Below are 6,282 nucleotides of genomic sequence, written 5' to 3' on the forward strand. Positions count from 1 at the left end.
GGTTCCCTGAGAAATTGTATTGATTATCGCCTTTTGAATAAAATCACGGTCAAATTTCAGTACCCTTTGCCATTGTTAACTGATTTGTTTGCTCGCATTAGGGGGTCTAGTTGGTTCACCAAGATAGATCTTCATGGTGCGTATAACCTTGTGCGTATAAAGCAGGGTGATGAATGGAAAACTGCATTTAATACGCCTGAAGGCCATTTTGAGTACTTGGTGATGCCTTTTGGACTTTCTAATGCTCCTTCAGTCTTTCAGTCCTTTATGCACGACATCTTCCGTGAATATCTGGATAAATTTATGATTGTGTATCTGGATGATATTCTGGTTTTTTCTGATGATTGGGAGTCTCATGTTAAGCAGGTCAGGATGGTCTTTCAGGTCCTGCGTGCCAATGCTTTATTTGTGAAGGGCTCAAAATGTCTTTTTGGAGTCCAGAAGATTTCTTTTTTGGGTTTCATTTTTTCTCCTTCTACTATTGAGATGGACCCAGTCAAGGTTCAGGCTATTCATGACTGGACACAGCCTACATCTGTTAAGAGTCTTCAGAAGTTCTTGGGTTTTGCTAATTCTTACCGTCGCTTCATAGCTAATTTTTCTGGTGTTGTTAAGCCTTTGACGGATTTGACCAAGAAAGGTTCTGATATTACTAATTGGTCTTCTGCGGCTGTGGAGCCTTTAGGGAGCTGAAGCGTCGGTTTTCTTCGGCTCCGGTCTTATGTCAGCCAGATGTCTCACTTCCCTTCCAGGTTGAGGTTGATGCTTCCGAGATTGGAGCGGGGGCTGTTTTGTGACAGAGAAGCTCCGATGGCTCTGTGATGAAGCCATGTGCTTTCTTTTCAAGAAAGTTTTCGCCTGCCCAGCAGAATTATGATGTCGGTAATCGGGAGCTGTTGGCTATGAAGTGGGCATTTGAGGAGTGGCGACATTGGCTCGAGGGAGCTAAGCATCGTGTGGTGGTCTTGACTGATCACAAGAATTTGACTTATCTCGAGTCGGCCAAGCGGCTGAATCCCAGACAGGCTCGTTGGTCGTTGTTTTTCTCTCGTTTTGATTTTGTGGTCTCGTACCTGCCTGGTTCGAAGAATGTGAAGGCTGATGCTCTTTCCAGGAGTTTTGTGCCTGACTCTCCTGGAGATTCAGAGCCGGTTGGTATCCTGAGAGAAGGGGTGATTTTGTCTGCCATCTCCCCAGATTTGCGACGAGTGCTGCAGGAGTTTCAGGCGGATAGACCTGACCGTTGTCCACCGGAGAGACTGTTTGTCCCGGATAGATGGACCAACAGAGTCATCTCCGAGGTTCATTCTTCGGTGTTGGCGGGCCATCCTGGAATATTTGGTACCAGAGACTTGGTGGCCAGGTCTTTTTGGTGGCCTTCCTTGTCGCAGGATGTGCGTTCCTTTGTGCAGTCTTGTGGAATTTGTGCTCGGGCTAAGCCTTGCTGTTCTCGTGCCAGTGGTTTGCTGTTACCTTTGCCTGTCCCGAAGAGGCCTTGGACGCACATTTCCATGGATTTTATTTCGGATCTCCCTGTCTCTCAGAGAATGTCTGTTATCTGGGTGGTGTGTGATCGTTTTTCTAAGATGGTCCATTTGGTGCCCTTGCCTAAGTTGCCTTCCTCCTCCGAGTTGGTTCCACTGTTTTTTCAAAATGTGGTTCGTTTGCACGGGATTCCTGAGAACATTGTTTCTGACAGAGGATCCCAGTTTGTGTCTAGATTTTGGCGGACCTTTTGTGCTCAGATGGGCATTGATTTGTCTTTTTCGTCGGCCTTCCATCCTCAGACGAATGGCCAAACCGAGCGAACTAATCAGACCTTGGAGACTTATTTAAGATGTTTTGTTTCTGCTGATCAGGACGACTGGGTTACTTTTTTGCCGTTGGCCGAGTTTGCCCTTAATAATCGGGCTAGTTCTGCTACTTTGGTTTCTCCTTTTTTTTGTAATTCAGGGTTTCATCCTCGTTTTTCCTCGGGTCAGGTGGAGCCTTCTGACTGTCCTGGAGTGGATGTTGTGGTGGATAGGTTGCATCAGATTTGGAATCATGTGGTGGACAATTTGAAGCTGTCACAAGAGAAGGCTCAGCGCTTTGCCAACCGCCGTCGCTGTGTGGGTCCCCGACTTCGCGTTGGGGACTTGGGGTGGTTGTCTTCTCGCTTCGTTCCTATGAAGGTCTCCTCTCCTAAGTTCAAGCCTCGGTTTATCGGTCCTTATAAGATTCTGGAAGTCCTTGGACCTGTGTCATTTCGTCTGGACCTCCCGGCATCATTTGCTATTCATAATGTGTTCCATCGGTCGTTGTTGCGGAGGTATGTGGTGCCTGTGGTTCCTCCGGTTGAGCCTCCTTCCCCGGTGCTGGTTGAGGGAGAATTGGAATACGTGGTGGAGAAGATCTTGGATTCTCGTATTTCTAGACGGAGGCTCCAGTATTTGGTTAAGTGGAAGGGCTATGGTCAGGAGGATAATTCCTGGGTTGTCGCCTCTGATGTTCATGCGGCCGATTTGGTTCGTGCCTTCCATGTGGCTCATCCTGATCGCCCTGGGGGTTTTCATGAGGGTTCGGTGACCCCTCCTCAAGGGGGGGGGGGGTACTGTTGTGAACTCTGTTTTCAGGCTCCCTCTTGTGGTCACAGGTGGTATGGTGTGACTTTTGCTTTGGGCTCCCCCTGGTGGCTTTGTTTGTTATCCTGCTGGTCTCTGGCTATCAGCTGTTTCATTATCCTCTGGGAGGTTCCTATATAGATCTGTTTCACTTCCACTTGTTGCCGGCTGGCGATGTAATCAGTGCTACTCAGATTCCTTCTGACTACCTTGCTCCCAGTCCCTCCAAGACAAGCTAAGTTTTGTTTGCTCATTTTTTGATCATCAGTGTTTATCATGTTTTCTTGTCCAGCTTGCTAAAATGTGATTCCCTCGCTTGCTGGTTGCTCTAGTGGACTGAGTTTCTCCCCACATACCGTTAGCTGGTGTGTGGGTTCTTGAAATCTCAGGATGGATATTTTGTAAGGGTTTTTTATTGATCGCATAGACCCCTGCTCTATTTTCTGCTCTCTAGTATTAGTGGGCCTCTTTTGCTGAATCTGATTTCATCCCTATGTATGAGCCTTCCTCTTACTTCACCGTTAATATTTGTTGGAGGCTTCTATATCTTTGGGGATTATTTCTCTGGAGGCAAGCGAGGTCTTTCTTTCTCTTTAGGGGTAGCTAGTTTCTCAGGCTGGCTCGAGACGTCTAGGAATTTTTTAGGCACGTTCACCGGCTACCTCTAGTTGTGTTGGATAGGTTCAGATTTGCGATCAGTCCAGTTACCATCTCCCTAGAGCTTGTCCTAAGTTAATCACTTGCTGGTCTATTTGTGATCCTCAGCCACTAAGGATCATAACAGGATCTATGCGGTCAGTAAAAAACCCTTACAAAATATCCACACTGAGATTTCAAGAACCCCCGCACCAACTAACGGTGTGGGGGGAGAAACTCAGTCCCCTAGAGCAACCAGCAAGCACAGAAATCACATTTTAGAAAGCTGGACAAAAAACATGATGAACGCTGATAATCAGAAAATGAACAAACAAGAACTTAGCTTGTCTTGGAGAGACTGGGAGCAAGGTAGTCACAAGGAATCTGAAGAGCACTGAATACATTGGTAGCAGGCAAGGAACTGAGTATCCAGGTGAGTTAAATAGGAAACCAACCAAGGATAACGAACCAGCTGATGCAGCCAACCTGCAGAAAGACAACACTACACAGTACCGCTTGTGACCACTAGAGGGAGCCCAAAAATAGAGTTCACAACAATCCTCTACGTCTGGAGGAAAGAAGGTTTAAGCATAATAACAGACGCGGATTCTTTCCTGTAAGAGCAGTGAGACTATGGAACTCTCTGCCGTATGATGTTGTAATGAGTGATTCATTACTTAAATTTAAGAGGGGACTGGATACCCTTCTTGAAAAGTATAATGTTACAGGTTATATACACTGGATTACTTGATAGGGCGTTGATCCAGGGAACTAGTCTGATTGCCGTATGTGGAGTCGGGAAGGAATATTTTTCCCCAAGGTGGAGCTTACTCTTTGCCACATGGGTTATTTTTTTTGCCTTCCTCTGGATCAACATGTTAGGGCAGGTTAGGTTAGGCTATGGGTTGAACTAGATGGACTTAAAGTCTTCCTTCAATCTTAATAACTATGTTACTATGTTAGGGTGAGGTGTATTATCCTCTCCACCATCTTGTCTCTGTCCATATCCATCTTTGATGGGTAATTCTGAAAAATGATTTTATATGAAGGATCCGATATTGTAGAAACCTGAATGAAAAGATAAGCAAATGTAACATAATAAAAATCCAGTGTAATAATACAATTACTGGAGATAATAAGGGAAACATATGAGGAGATTTATTATTTTACAATATTTAGTGTAAAATAAAGCCAGGATGAATCAAAGAATGCGGAAACGTCTGAACAAAAGGATGACCGTCATAAAAATGATGTAGGAAGACTGACTTGAGTTTGGAAGCGTTTCACTACGACTCAATTAAGGACTATAGGTCACATCTGAAAATCATAATAGGCAAAATGGACGCAATATGAGAACATTGTCGAGCAAAGAAGTTTAACTTTAAATCGCCTGGCATGTGGTGGTCAATGATGAAGTCAGTTTGTCACCTTTAACTCTACCTCCCGAACTTTTTTCATACATGTTGGGAACAGCTCAGGAGTCTAAGCATTTACTACAAGTTATTAGGAGACAATTCATATTTCCAGATGACATCCTTTGGTACGACAGCTGGACTTGAAGCAGGATTTATGTTGACTTTTAAAGTCCAGGGACAAATATATCACAAAATAGGTCTGATGCTTCCTGTAGCAAATCAAGACCCAACATTTTTACAAATTTGCTGTTTGGCAGATGAACAGATACAAGCTGATCGACCTTGTGAAGTTATACCTGAGACAAAAAGACATTGTTTTGAATTTGCAAAGAGTTTTCCATCAACACAATCAGTTAGTAAACCTTTATAAAACAGCCTTAGAAAGAATGCCAAGTGCGGAATATCAGGGTGTAATAAGCGCAGACAAGACACAAAAGGAGATTTACTTCTCCCGGTGTTAATGAAGCAGCTATTGTAATGGTTGGACGGGACTTTCTAAGCCGAGATATAATTATTCAGCGACGAAGTGAAAATATTCAGCATATTACAGAATCACATAGATCATATAATGCTCTGCAATATCCGATAATATTGTGGAATGGCCAAGATGGCGAAAACTATAATCTAACGCAGACTGATCCCAACACTGCGAGGCCGACCAATAAACCAACCAATAAAATATCAGTTATGGACTTCTACACCTACGAAATAATGATCAGACAACAATGGAGGCAACTTTCTCATCAATGTATAGTAGATCTGTATGCCAAGGTGGAAAGCGAGCGTCTTCTGTACATATGACTGAAGCAAGAAATATTCAGAGTGGATGAATACAGTAATTTCAGAAATGCTATTGCCAATTATGGCAACGTGGTGGACATTGGGGGAATGGTTATTTTTCCGGCTACATTAACATGGAGTCCCAGACATAAGCACGAGTACGCTCAGGAGGCCATGACACATGTTCGGATATACAGCCTTCCAGCTTTGCTTATTACAGTTACGTGTAATCCAACTTGGCCAGAGATAAGGGAAGAGCTTCTGAATGGTCAGGGCCCCTCTGATCAACAGGATTTAAAGGGACCCTGTCAGCTGGATTGTGCATAGTAACCTACACACAGGCGACATTATACTAATACTTTGATACCTTGGTTGATGAAATCCATCTTGTGGTTGTTGTTTAATCTTTATTTGCAATTTTCAGTTAATGAGATTCTCGTGGTTCGGGGCGGCCTGAGAGCGGGGCTCTACGTGGTGCTCTGCTTACATATTCATACTGATGGCTTCTGACAGGTCACTGATCCCTCGCTGACCTGCCCCCTATTTTACATACTGAATATCATATGTTTTAAAAAAATAAACTCACATTCAGCAGGCAGGTGCCAGTGGGGGCGACGGTGCCTGCGCCATAGCATGTTCACATCTATAATGTCCTTTTAATTATTATATTTGACAATATAAACTTATTCAGAAAAAAAAAACCTCAAAATTGCGCCAGCCGCACCTGTGCAGTAGCATCTATGGTGATCTGATGGATGTTACCACTCAGGTGCTGACCGTGCCATTTTGTTAGAGGGAAAAAAAAATTACTCCTCCAAGATGGCACCGGCGGTGCCTGTGCAGTAACA

Source organism: Ranitomeya variabilis, chromosome 4 (genome assembly GCF_051348905.1).
Source record: "Ranitomeya variabilis isolate aRanVar5 chromosome 4, aRanVar5.hap1, whole genome shotgun sequence".
Lineage (NCBI taxonomy): Eukaryota > Metazoa > Chordata > Amphibia > Anura > Dendrobatidae > Ranitomeya > Ranitomeya variabilis.